This window comes from Bos mutus, chromosome 1 (genome assembly GCF_027580195.1).
Source record: "Bos mutus isolate GX-2022 chromosome 1, NWIPB_WYAK_1.1, whole genome shotgun sequence".
NCBI lineage: Eukaryota > Metazoa > Chordata > Mammalia > Artiodactyla > Bovidae > Bos > Bos mutus.
This window is the reverse complement of record NC_091617.1, coordinates 126,378,741-126,392,985: the sequence shown is the minus strand read 5'-3', so window position 1 is coordinate 126,392,985 and position 14,245 is coordinate 126,378,741. Positions and strand designations below refer to the sequence as shown.

The 14,245-nt window shown below is 45.8% G+C and overlaps 1 protein-coding gene across 23 annotated transcripts in view; it reads left to right on the top strand.

Annotated features, from left to right (window-relative positions):
• ZBTB38 (zinc finger and BTB domain containing 38) overlaps nucleotides 1–14,245 on the top strand; it is a 145,348-nt gene that overhangs the window by 106,878 nt on the left and 24,225 nt on the right. For 9 of the 23 annotated variants that reach the window (XR_011465073.1, XR_011465076.1, XR_011465074.1 and 6 more), the window contains one exon: nucleotides 4,988–5,399. The exons of 13 other annotated variants lie outside the window; for them this stretch is intronic. The gene's annotated coding sequence lies outside the window, so the exon portion shown is untranslated. One more of the 23 variants, XR_011465075.1, reaches the window with a different exon arrangement.

Sequence of the window (14,245 nt, the reverse complement as noted above, 5' to 3'; positions counted from 1 at the left end):
ATGGCCACAGCATCTTAGAGATGAAATCCTAGCTTCATATCAAATTCACTTAGTTTAGAAAGCAAATTAATAAAAGCCTTTTCAGCCCTTCAAAGCTCTCACCTCTATTTTGAGGGTAACGTGGTCTAGTATTTTATCAATCGGTAATTGTGGTGCTTTTTTCTGTTTTCTAAAGTACTTTCAGATGGAGTCCTGGATACTTAGTGGCCTGGGATCCCTAGGGCTGCACGAGACTTAGAAGTGGAGCTGTGTACTTAGCAGATGACTCTCTCTCGGTTGAGAGAGAGAGTGTTTTCTTTTTCCCACCTCTTCCTGCCACTGTTGGAGAACTTAGCTTGGAGTTCTGGACTCCAGTCCCCTCTCCCATCCACCCAGTCAAGTTATTGTCATGGTGTCTGGTAGCCCGCCAAGGATGTTTCTACATCCCCAAAGCTGTGAATGTGACATTTGGGGGAAAAAGGGGGTCTTCACAGATGTAAATGTTTAAGGATCTTGAGATGAATTCATCCTGGATTATCAGGTGGACCCTGAATCCAATGGCAAGTGTCCTTATAAGAGACACACAGAAGAGAGATGCAGAAAGAGGGGAGGGCCATGTGAACATGAAGGCAGAGATTGGAGTTATGCAGCCACAGGCCAAGGGCCCGTAGAACCATCACAAGCTGGAAGAGGCAGGAAGGATTCTCCCCCTGGGGGCTTCAGAGAGGGCACGGCCCTGCCTACGTCTTGGTTTTGGACCTCTGGCCTCCATTAGCTGTGAGAGAATAAATCTCTGTTGTTTTAAGTCACCAAGTTTGTGGTAGTTTGTTATGGCAATGTTAGCAAACTGATACAGTGTCCAGCCTAACCTTGATTCAGAAGTGCCTGGGAACTTGGGAAAAATCAGTTTCTGGGGTCTTACCCCCTGGCTGTTGTGATTCAGTCTAGGGTAGCACCAAGAAACTAAATTTTTAGTAAGAACCTCCAGGTGATTCTGATACATCCAATCACCTCTCAGTATTGGTATTGGTCAAGTTCCTTCTTCTGCCCTATTTCTTTTTCATCTGCTTTCCTTGGGCAGCATCCATGCTCTTGTGTGCAGCCAGCTTGTGTGTCAGTGCGATGCATGGCTGCATCCTCAGCCCAGCTTCCTCGTAGCATCAAAGTCCATCGTGGATCAAAGTCCACTGTGGAGGCGTCCTGCTTGAGAGTGCCAGCTGCGTCTCCCACCAGGCTCCTCAGAGGCCACACTGACTTAATTCTTCTTCTGCCAGACCAGCCCTCTGGTCTTGTTCCCCCTTTCTCTCTCCTCGAGTTTATAACTAGTTGATTCTTCCATTCAAATAGCTTTTACTTATTTCTCTCTTTGTCATCCCCAGCTGTCTCCTTGCCTTCTTTCCGGCCCCCTCCAGACATCCTTCTCATCAAACTGCTCCCAGAATGACCTGTCTGCATATTTGTCTAAATGATTCTGCTTCAGATCTTTTAAAGTACTCACCATTGTCCTGGGTGCACATTAGAATCACCTGGAGAGTTTTTTCTTTTTACTCAAGACCAAACAAATTAGAATCTCGAGATGGAGCCTGAGTGTTCATGTTCTCGAGTTCTCATAGGTGATTCAAGTATGCAGGTAAGGTTTCTCTACCAGGCTAGAGGATCAAGGTCCCTGCCAGTCTCTCCATCTCCATCTCCCATCCGGCCCTGCCCAACGTCTGTGCAGCAGACATCCCACCTCTTTGTGTGTTTAGTCACTAAGTCAGGTCTGACTCTCTGCAACCCCACAGACTGTAGCCCACCAGGTTCCTCTGGCCATGGGATTTCCCAGGCAAGAATACTGGAGTGGGTTGCCATGCCCTTCTCCAGGGGATCTTTCCAGTCCAGGGATCCAACCCGTGTCTCTTGCGTCTCCTGCATTGGAGATTCATTAACACTGAGCCATGTGGGAAGCCCCACCTCTTTGCCAGTCTCCAAATGCGTCATTCTGTTTCCTGCTCCTTTGCCTTTGCCTGACCTCTTATTAGAATAGAATGCCTTTTTCCTTCTTAGATCCCAGAGAAATTCTCCCTGTCTCTCAAGACTTGGTTCCACCTCATTTTCCCTGACTATTCTTCCCCAAACTCAGTGTAAGGCTGCCTCCTTCAAAGCCCTGGGCGTGCTCATTAGAGCACTTCCATCATCACGGAGGAGCTGTTTGTCTGCATGTCTGTGTCCTCCATTGGACTGTGGGCTCCAGGAGCTTTCTGAAAAGAAATAAAGGATTAAATAAGGCCAAGGGGACGAAATCATTTTTCTGCTTCTCTGAATCATGGTATCCATACTGCCTTGTAGTACATCAGGCACTTTTTAGAAAACAAAAGTCTACTTAAGGGACTTCCTTGGTGGTCCAGTGGCTCAAACTCCACACTCCCAAAGCAGGGGGCCCAAGTCTGATCCCTAGTAAGGAAACTAGATCCCACATTCCGCAACTGAGAGTTCGCATGCCACAACTAAAATGATCCTGTGTGCCACAATAAAGAATGAAGATCCTTAGTGCATAGTCCTGGTGCAGCCAAATAAATAAATATTTTTAAAAAACTCTACTTGGTTTTAGTGAATGTAATGAAGTTGTAGCAGTAGAAGCAGTAGTATATAATACCATTAAGTGACCACCTAGTTAAAAGCTAGTCAAATCTAGTCAAAGCTATGGTTTTTCCATTAGTCATGTATGGATCTAAGAGTTGGACCATAGAGAAGGACGAGCGCCAAAGAATTGATGCTTATGAACTGTGGTGTTGGAGAAGACTCTTGGACTGCAAGGAGATCAAACCAGTCAATCCTAAAGGAAATCAGTATTTTGGCCACCTGGTGTGAAGAACTGACTCATTGGAAAAGACCCTGGTGTTGGGAAAGGTCAAAGGCAGGAGGAGAAGGGGATGACAGAGAATGAGATGGTTGGATGGCATCACCAACTCAATGGACTTGAGTTTGAGTAAGCTCTTGGAGTTGGTGATGGACAGGGAAGCCTGGCATGCTGCAGACCATGGGGTCGCAAAGAGTCAGACACGACTGAGTCACTGAACTGAACTGAAGGGAACACCTGCTAGCTGAGGTCTCTGTAATCATGCCTCATTTAACTATCATCATAATCATCTCAGGCATCATTCCCATTTTACAGAATGAATTAAATAAAGCACTGTATGGTCAAGTCATGCAGAATGGCAGAGAATATGAAGTAAAATGCATAAATGATCAGCTAGTCAGCAGTATGTCTGTGGTACATAGGCTGAACAGGAAAACCCCATTTTATTGGTAAAAATAGCTGATGATGTGTAGTTTTTTGAGTGGCAAGTACACATTTGACATTGACTTTGGCCGACAAAGATACACAGCTACTAAACATACCAATCAGAAGATGAGATAGTGGTTTATATTTACTAAAACTTAGAATCACATAAATACAGTCTTCCTTTTAAGTATGCTAGAAAGAATTTGATCCAGAGTCACACGATCAGGGTTGAAAAACTCAACCTGGTCAACTTAAAGCCATGTGGTGTTTGGATTTTGGTTTAATTTTTCTGAGCTTTAACATCTTCATCTTTGAAATGGAAATATTATTTCACAGTCCACAGGGGTGTTGTGAGAAAGGAGATCAGATGTTGTGTGCGGAAGTGCTTTGTAGACGTCGTCGTTGTTTGGTCACTAAGTCATGTCCGACTCTTTGCGACCCTATAGACTGTAGCCCCGCCAGACTCCTCTGTTCATGGGATTTCCTAGGGAAGAGTACTGGAGTCGGTTGCCATTTCCTTCTCCAGGGGATCTTCCCGACCCAGGGATACAACTCATGTCTCCTGCCTGGCAGGCAGATTCTTTACCATTGAGCCACCAGGGAAGCCTGCTTTATAAATGGTAGAGAGCTAAACAGGAGTAAGGTGAGGTGTTCTTTCTTTTTGTTCTGCCTTTGTTGAACAAGAAAGTTTCCAGAAGGTTGGTGTTTGGAAAGCTGCAGGATGGGGAAGGCAGTGTTTTTCTGGGTGAGCAGATACGGGCACTGGAATGATTATAGGCTGGCTGTATTCTCCAGAGCAGCAGGATCCGAGGATGCTGGGATGGGAGCCCCTGAAAAACAAGTGGCCTGAGCTAGTTAGGATGAGGGAAAGAGAAGAATGTTTGGAGAATTAGTATTCCTGTGCTTGTTGATACAGTGGAGCTGCTGCTGCTGCTGCTAAGTCACTTCAGTCGTGTCCGACTCTGTGCGACCCCATAGACAGCAGCCCACCAGGCTCCCCCATCCCTGGGATTCTCCAGGCAAGAACACTGGAGTGGGTTGCCATTTCCTTCTCCAGTGCATGAAAGTGGAAAGGGAAAGTGAAATCACTCAGTCGTGTCCGACTCTTTGCGACCCCATGGACTGCAGCCTACCAGACTCCTCCATCCATGGAATTTTCCAGGCAAGAGTACTGGAGTGGGGTGCCTTCTCCAGCAATGGAGTTGGGAGAATGCCTGCAACCAGGGACCAGCCCAGGAACCACAGATCAGCTCCAGGGCCTTGCCATCTTGTTCTTTAGCTCATAGTCTATTCCCAACAACTTTACCCCCCAGCAACTCTGAAGTTTTGAGGTCTCAGGGTAAAAGTTCACTTACCCTGAGGTCCCAGTGTCTTCATCCAAACATATTAGTGTATTAACACACCAGAGCTTCTCTTCGCAAAGTCAGGGTTGCTTCCTGATAGTGTGGCTGTAACCTTCTTCCTCTTTTAGGTGATACTGAGCTTTATCTTTTTTTATTCTAACAAATTGAAGAATATTTTCTAAGTCGTCATCAGTATAACAGTCCTGATGTTAAAATGAAGTCTGAGTGGGTAAAAAGAATGATCACATTCTGCCAGTCTTTGGAGGAGACTGCCTTTTGCCACAGACATTACCACCCTAGACTTACTTGGAAGTTTCTGAAGGAGGAGTCAGCATATCATGTTCAAGGAATCAGTAGTTATATTTTAAGATAGCATTGTCTTTCTGAAATATTCCAACAGACTAAAAATTATGGATCGAAGGAACACAACTGCATTTCACAAGAATGAGTGAATTTTTGAAAGAAAGAAAGATAACACTAAGTCATATCCAACTCTTGTGACCCCATGAACTGTAGCCCGCCAGGCTCCTCTGTCCAGGAGATTCTCCACGCAAGGATACTGGAATGGGTTGCCATTTCCTTCTTCAGGGGATCTTCCTGACCCAGGAGTGGAACTCAGGTCTCCTGCATTGTAGATAGATTCTTTACCAGCTGAGCTACATGGGAAGCCTACATGAATTTTTGAGAATCAGTTTAAAAATTCAGCCTTGGAAGTTGGGAAGCCACGGAAGAAGAAGACTACAAAGGCAGAAAGGAGAACTCCATGCCAAAAAAAGAGTCTGAATATTATAAATAAAATCAATTATCACACACTTACTATTTGCTATGTACTTGCCCTGGCTAGGTGCCCTTCTGTGTGTGTGTGTGTGTGTGTGTGTGTGTGTGTGAAGTTGCTTCAGTCACATCTGATTCTTTGCAACCCCATGGACTCTAGCCCACCAGGCTTCTCTGTCCATGGGGTTCTCTAGGCAAGAATACTGGAGTGGGTTGCCATTTCCTTCTCCTGGGGATCTTCCCAACTCAGGGATCGAACTCGCATCTCTTACGTCTCCTGCGTTGGCAGGTGGGCTCTTTACCACTAGCGCCACCTGGTACTCTCCTTGAATCCCCCCAGCAGCCCACGAGGGCTGTATGATTTGCTCCAATTAATATGTGAAGAGACTGAGGCTTAGGGAAGTCAAAAACATTCTAAGGTCCTGTGTCAGTGAGCAGGTTTGGTGGCTGTCAGTCGAGGAGTATGGTGATATGCTTACGGTGTATGGAGCCAGAAATCTGGAAACCTGTTTTAGTGATACCATGAGACCTTATACAAGTCATTCTACTTCTCTGTGCCTCCATTTTCTCACATCTAAAATGAGAGGGTTGGACGAAACTATCTAAAGTTCCTTGTCTATAAAATTCTCTTTGCTGGGGCCTAGTTGAAGGAACTAGAGATGTTTAGCCCGGGGAAGGGACATGCAAACCTTCGAAGGGCTGTCACATGCAGAGGTCACAACTGAGGGCTCTGCATGAGGACTGCTCCTCTAAGGAGGAAATTCCCACACTGGGTGGAGTGGTCCCTACTCCTGGTCTGAAGAATCTCGAGAATCCATCTATAGCAAATGAAGAAGTAGTTAGAAGGCATGCTCCACTAAGAAACTTGCTCTATGCTTTTTGTTATCTAAAACACCCAAGGTCTATTTATTTTGAAACAAAATTCGTTCATCTGCCCATTTTGAGCAAGGTTTTGGGGACTGGATCCCCAGTGACTCAGGACCCAAGAGCATCTCTTTGTGTGGACTCAGCACCATCTTGTGGATGTAGCACTGGGAACTGGGAATGTACTCCAGTCGTCAAGTGGAAAAGAACTTCAGGATACAAGCATGAAAGAGTTGCTGCCCTGGGAAAGGCTCCTCAGGGATCATGAGGGGCTGATCCCTTAGAGGAACTGCCTGCTCTCAAAGTGAAGGTCTGCCATGGGGAATTTACTTGTGTGTCTCTAACCCTGCTATTATGCCCTTGACACCTGGGAGAGTAGAGTGGGCAGGTTCAGTGACACAGTAAGCCAGACCTTCCAAGGAGTTGTGGAACAGCACCCGGGGTCCTATCTCCTAGCAGGGTAGGGGGGGCATCAGTACAGAGGCCTCAGGAGGGAGCCCCGGGCCCCTTCCCTCTGGCCTCCATCTCCCATATCCTGTATCCAGCCCCACCTCTCCTGGTCCAGGACTCTGCTTCGTCCGCTCTCCTTCTTGCTGGCATTGATCGCCACTCAGGGCATCGCTTGCCCTGTTGTGCTTCAAGGACCCCTCTCCACAAGGTGAGGATGGAACAGATGGAAGGTGTAAAGGGAACAGAGCAATGGGGCTTAGAATGCTTTCCCTCCCCAACCCTGACCCCTAATAATGGTGAGACTAGCCATCTGGATGTTCTTGGCATTTCTGTATGTGAAGAAGCTGAGCAATAATCTTATTCAGAGCTAAGATGACGGTCGAGAGCAGTGTTGCTCAGCGCCTTTACTAGGCTGAAAAGGGCGACCCGTGGCCCTGAAGAGGCCACTCAAGGGGTAGAAGCTCTCCCTGGTTGTTGTGAACCCAACCTCTTTTTCTCTGCTTATTCTTCATAGTTGGGTTGGTAGAAATATGTGTAATAGGCATGCAGGGCTCCCCCAAATAATAGAATCACAGATTTTGCACCTGTTTACACATAGTTACTGGCTTTATTGATACTATATTATGATACATATACCTGTTCTTTGAAAGTGTTCTTTTAATTACATTACTATACCCATATTAACAGACTTCCCTAACAGGCTCAGATGGTAAAGAATCTGCCTGTAATGCAGGAGACCCAGGTTCTATCCCTAGGTCAGGAAGATCCCCTGGAGAAGAAAATGGCAACCCACTCCAGTATTCTTGCCTGGAGAATTCCATGGACAGAGGAGCCTGGTCGGCTACAGTCCGTGGGGTCACAAAGAGTCGGACAGGACTGAGCGACTAACACACAATGTGTTACCCACAGTCCCTTATTTTGCTGAGTATTTATTTTTGTACTTCTTTTTCACAAGTATGTTTTTCTAACTTCTCTTCTTTTGGGGTCAGCCTGACCTGAGTCCCGTAACTCCTGCCTGTCCGGCCCACCAGAATTAAGTTGCCCAGGCTCCTTGGAAGCCCTTAAAGCCAGGGACTCTCCAGGCCACTCATTGCTCCACTTCAGCCCCAGGGAAATCCCCACTTACAAAATGACCCCCTGCTTCCAACACCCTTTCAACCAACAGGCGTTAAATTGGTTGCTATTATCATAATGAGATGAGCTAAAGAAAAGAGTTGCTGGGATTGTTTTGTTTTCTGGAATTTTCATGGAAAATTATCAGAGTGTAAAAGAGCAATAGACTGAGATACTATGGTTTATCTGGATTGTCCCTTCTAATCCTATTAAGAACTAAGTTGCACTATTATATCCATTTTATAGATTTAAAAAAAAAAAAAAGCCCAAGTCTTGAGATGCTAATTAACTTGTTTAAATTCATACAGCTACTAAGTAGCAGAACTGGAGTTTGAGCCCAGGAGTGTGTAAGCAGGGGCCCTGCTCTGCCCTCTGAGGACAAAGATAACTCCACAGGAGGAGAAAGGACAGCTTGGGGACCAAGAAAAAGAAAGCTTGGAACAACTGGCTCCTTCTGACAGTTGTCAAAAATTTTAATCAGGGAATTCAATGATTCAATGGCAGCTTGAACCAAAATCCAGAATCAGCACATAAATGTGCAAAACCCCAGACCAAACCCAGATTTTCAAAAAAAATTTCACTGAATCAGCCACAACCTAATGAATCCATTAAACTGAGACATAAATTAAAAAGACTTTAACATGAAAAATGCAGAACATCAAAATGTTCTCTAAAATAAATCATAACCAAACTACTGTTATTAGGTTCCTAGTTTAAAGTAAGAGAGAGGAGGTCTTAAGAACTTACCCTTGTAAAAATCCCCTCAGTGTGAGGGCAGAGGAGCAAATGTGGTCTGCCAAGAGACTAAAGAGATAGGACAGATGATGAAGCAGAACACAGGGAAGGCTTTCTTAGAAAATGAAAGAATTTCACCATATGAAACAAGCACATGGGACTTCCCCTACAGTCCAGTGGGTAGAACTCCATGCTTCCACCACAGGGGGTATGGGTTCAGTCCCTGGTTGGAGAACTTAGATCCCATGTGCCAAATGGCCAAAAAATAAAAATAAAACCAGCACATGACCCAATCAACGACCAGCACCAGACCTTGTTTTTATAGCCAAAAGTTGAGTGACGTTCTGACTTAAAAAGACAAGTGCACACAGAAGAAATGTATAGATTATTTGTCTTAAATACATTATTTTAGTTTCCTTCCTGTCGAGCTTTTACTAATTGCTAAAAAATTGCTAATAGCCTACTTGGATAATTTTTATTTAAGATACGAACGCTTTCTTCCATAGGCTTAGAAGAAGTGCTAACATATGATGCAACTAAAGAAAATCATTTTGATAATACTTGCAACTCAGTTCCCACATATTAGCTAAGGCGCAGATGTAATAACTGCTTTTGGCATTAGGAAGATGATTAGTTGATGAGCCCCTCTAGGGTGGTAAACACTGTGAGGGGGACTGGCAAACTCCCGGCACACAGTGAAATAGAGTATTTGTCCCTACCATTGAGGAATGTCACATTCCCTATATTTGGGGCCTGTGGTCAAGACTTGGTAATACTTGTTCCTACTGACATTTACCACTAATAATAATTAATTGGTAATAGTTATACTAATAATAGCTAATGTTTATTAAGCTTGACTTTGTGCCAGATATTAAGCCAACCACTTCATGGTTACTGTCATTTAATCTTCATTTTAACCTGATAAGATGCTATTATTAGCTCCATTTTGCACATGAAGATGCTGAGGTGCAGAGTAAGAAGCTTGCCCAAGGTCATAGCCAGAACATGATGAGAGCCAAACTTGACATCAGAGTTCAGGCTCTTAGCCACAGTGCTAGACTGGACATGGTCTGCTGTATCCCACATTATCCTTCAGGAGAACCCTGCTTCATGAGTGGACTAATACAGTGTTCTCAGGTCCCTCAGCTGTCTTAGTTCAGTAGCTTTAATCACCCCCTATACAACCCACTCCAGTACTCTTGCCTGGAGAATCCCAGGGATGGCGGAGCCTGGTGGGCTGCCATCTATGGGGTCGCACAGAGTTGGACACGACTGAAGCGACTTAGCAGGAGCAGCAGCCGTATGCCCCTTCTGTACCCACTTTTTGTGGTAGCCTCTTGTGTTATACTCAATAACTGGAGGGTGGTAGACATTTGATAAATATTACCTTGAAATGGAAATGGACCAAAATGATAATGTTTATTTAATAGTGTCATCTGTTACTTTGATGACTTTTTTAAAATGACATTTTTTTAAATTACTTATTTAGCTGCCCCAGGTCTTAGTTGCGACATGCAGGGTCTTCAATCTTCGTGGCAGCATTTGAACTCTTAGTTGCAGCGTGTGGGATCTAGTTTCCCAAACAGGGATCAAGCCCGGGCCCCCTGCATTGGGAGCACGAGGTCTGAGCCACTGGACCACCAGGGAAGCCCGTGAAGTTTACATTTTTTAAAGAAAATAAATTAAAAGTAGAAATTTATGGAAAATTCTGAATTACGTGAAGTGTTCACTTCAGAGCCATTTGATGATCCGTATAGAATCGTTGTGCATATGGGGGATACAGCCCCTTCTGGCAGGGGGATGCAGCCCTCAGCAGGGTACCTGCCTGGGGCCAAGCAAACTGTGGGTGGGCTATGAGCCCCACAAGACCCCCACCCCACAGCATACCACAGGGCATAACCTGTCCCCTTGAAGGTGGTGCCCCCCTCAAATCCAGGCTACCGATTGCTAAGCACCCACATGCTGGTTGGTAGGCTGGGGTCATGAGCATAGGAGCTTTTGATACCAGTAAAGAACTTCTGATACCAGGAAAAGCTAAAAGCACTTTGTTTTTTGGTGCTCCAAACCTATAGTGGAGAGTGTAGTTTTTGAGTCATCCTGCTCAGGTTTTAATCCCAGTTTTGCTGCTCACTGACTAAATGACCTTGGTCAAATTACACAGCCTCTCCAAGTCCCAGTTTTCTCATTTTCAAAATAAGGTTGCTGTGAGGCTTCATCAGGACGGTGTATATGGAGTGTGCAGAGCACTGCTGGGCACAGGGATGTGCTTGTGTGGTGTTGGGGGCATAGCATGCGGCTGGCATATTTAGGTGAGCTTCCTCCTGTCCCATGAATGAGTGGGGGATGCCGACACATGTGTGGTGGAATGTCAATGTCACTTTAAAGCAGCTCTCAGGGAGGCTGCCCAGAGGGGCTCCAACACCTACAGGAGACACAGTGACCTGATTCGTCAAAGGGTAGTTAGAAGTCGTGTGCCAGCTTGTGTGCACAACATACCTGGGTAACTTTCAGCAGGATGCCACACTCCCACCTACCCAGATCCTGTTCCCGAAACGGATTCAGTCTCAGCAGTGTCACCTGGCTCCTATTCTTTTTGAGACTCCACAGGTGAGTCCGATGTACAGTTCTGCAGAGAACCACCATTGTAAGCTCACATTATGATGCCTCTTCCGTCTTACTGCTGGTTGCCTGATGGGCAAAGAGGGCTTGTGTATGCCTTTGGGGGTGGGTCACCAATCAGTGTACCAGGAAACACAAGCATCCACAGTTACAGGACCCAGAAGCAGGCCACAGACCCAGCTGTGCTTCACTTAGCCCAGACCCTTCTCCTGATCAGCATTTCATGAGAGGGGGCTGAGTGAGGGAAATGACCTTGGAAGGAACTGAAAGTGGTTACAGAAAGCGGACATCCCTGGAGGTGCTTGCAGGGAGCACAGGTACGGAAATGGAGCCTTGTTAATTACCTGACACTAGGACCTTATGCTGCACCCCCACGTTGATAACTTTAAATTTTTAGCATTTTTTTTTTTAAGTTAACTTTTAAAAGTTTGTTGCTAGTTCAGTCCAAGCACTCAGGAGACAAAGGCCAAATGCTTAGGGCTTAAAGACAAAAGGACAAAATTCAACTGAGTACATTTTAAAGATCTTACTGGCTTTATTTAGTGACTCATGAGTCAGGCAACATCCAATCTGGCAGACAGAATGGAGCTCCAAAGAGCTACACAAGGTGAGAGGTTTTATTGGCAGAAGGGAACAGAACAAGGAAATTATACCAGGCAAAAAGGTGGGTTGGTTATTGCAAGGTTCCTTTCCTTATAGGGGGTGACAGGGATTGTCACGCAGACTACCTAACTAATGCTTATCAGTCTATTCCTGATTTAAGCTGATATCTAGTTTAGGATTGCATTGCAGAGAGAGCCAAAACTCTTAAGTAAGTTCCAGTTTGATGACACGAGGCATAGCATAAGCAGCTCCATTTTGGGCCTGTTGTTTTGTCGTTAACAGAACAAAGCACGTCGTTAGAGCTTGAAGAAATACTCTTTTCCTTTCTCTGAGCCAAAGCAATAACAGTAAGCAGTTTTTTGGTGCTTCAGAGCTGTGTTTCATTGTTTTAGCTTGTGTGAGCCGTAATAACTTCATGGCAGTGCACAGCCCTCGCTTGTCTTATCCAGCTCCAGTTTTAGACCAGCAGAGTTGATTGTGTGTGTGTGTGTTTTGTTTTTCCTTTTACAGTGTCAGACTTGTTGATTTTTTAACGTTCAACCTTTTAGCATCGGTGACAAGTTGTAGGGCAGTTCGTGTTGACCTAACTCTGGATCCAGAAAGCCTGGTTAACAGTGCCAGGTATGGTGGGCTCTAGAAAGCTTATTGTCTGGGTGTTTTTTGTTTTTGCATTTACTTCATAAAAGTTTATCAGTGTGTTATGTGCCAAGTGTGGTGCTGAGAGCTAGGGGAAACTGTGGTAAATAGTGGTAAATAGTTTTCAGCCTTCACAGGATTCATATGCTTGTGGTAAAGCACACATTTATCAAATAATACTTAACTACAACCATAGTGCGTGTGTGCATGCTAAGTCGTTTCAGTCATGTCTGACTCTTGGTGAGCCTGTGGAGCCTCCAGGCTCCTCTGTCCATGGGATTCTCCAGGCAAGAGTACGGGAGTGGGTTGCCATGCCCTCCTCCAGGGGATCTTCCCTACCCGGGGATCAAGAACGTGTCTCCTGCGTTGCAGGCAGGTTCTTTACCACTAGCTCTACCTGGGAAGCCTGTAACCATAGTGTATACTATGCAAGAAGAGTCTGCTGAGGAGTATAGGACAGGTAAACCTGATTGAGGGGTAATGGATTGTTGGATAGAGACCAGGATAGGCTGCTGCCTGGGCTGGAAAGGCATTCTTGGCTTCAGAAGCCACATGTGCAGAGGCCCTGAGGTGGGAAGATCCTCAGCATATTCAATGAACAGAAGGAGGGCTGGGTTGGGTTAGAGTGGCAGGAAATGAGGTCAAATCACAGAGACCTTCTAAGCTTTGGTAAAGATACTGGAATTTGGGTTCAGGGTTCTAAGGAGCCTCCCTAACCGTGTCTCAGATCCATGTTGGCCAGGAGATTGTTTTCACTGTCATGGAAAGGCTCCCTCCCAAAGGCGGCCCCACCCCACAGCTTCCCTTCCCCTAACCCTCCCCTGATGCTTCATCGCCACTGGTCTCATGCTTTATCCCAACTGACAGGTCCCCAGCCTGAGTCTCATGATCCCTGAGATTGTATCATCCACAGGCCTGTAATGAAAGGACAAGTCTAAATACTCAAGTGGGAAGATGGCGGAGGAGTAGGACAGGGAGAACACTTTCTCCCCCACAAATTCATCAAAAGAGCATTTAAACGTCGAGTAAATTCCACAAAACAACTTCTGAATGCCGGCAGAGGACATCAGGCACCCAGAAAAGCAATCCAACTCTTCAAAAGGAGGTAGGAAAAAATATAAAAGACAAAAAAAGAGACAAAGAGGGAGGGACGGAGCTCCGTCCCGGAAGGGAGTCTTAAAAGAGAGAAGTTTCCAAACACCAGGAAACCTTCTCACTGCGAATCTGTGCCGAGCTTTGGAAGCACAGAGGGCAACGTAACAGGAAGAAAAAATAAACAAACAATTAAAACTCAAGATTGCGAGTCCTACGGTAACTCCCCAGTGGAGAAGCAGCGCAGACGCCTGCAGGCGCCATTAACAAGCGGGGCTGGGCAGGGAGGCGCAGCGGGCTGTATCGCTTAGAGTAAGAATCTGGCCTGAATACCCTGAGCACTATCTGAGCGAAATAATTTGGGCTAACAAACCAGACTGTGGGATATCTACTACGCGAAAAGCCAGCCCCAACCTAAGACCGCCAGGCCCGTGCACGGAACAAAGAATTGAACAGAGATAGCCGGCTGCAGACCTTCCCCCTCCGGTGATAGGCAGCCAGAGCCGGAAGGGGGCAATCGCAGCCCCAGAGAGACATTATCTATAAAACTGTAAGCAGGCTTCTTTGCTAACTAAAACTTCTTGGGGGTCTGGACGGTTAACATCTGCCTAAGAAGGTGCGCCGGTTTTGCGCCCAGATAACCGAGTGGCGGGAGGCGATAAGTCGCAACATTGGCGCCACAAACATCTCATCACTTGAGCTGCTCGGACCTGGGAAGAGCACAATACTCAGGCCCAACTGAGTCTGCGCCTCTGAGGACTATCCGAGTGCC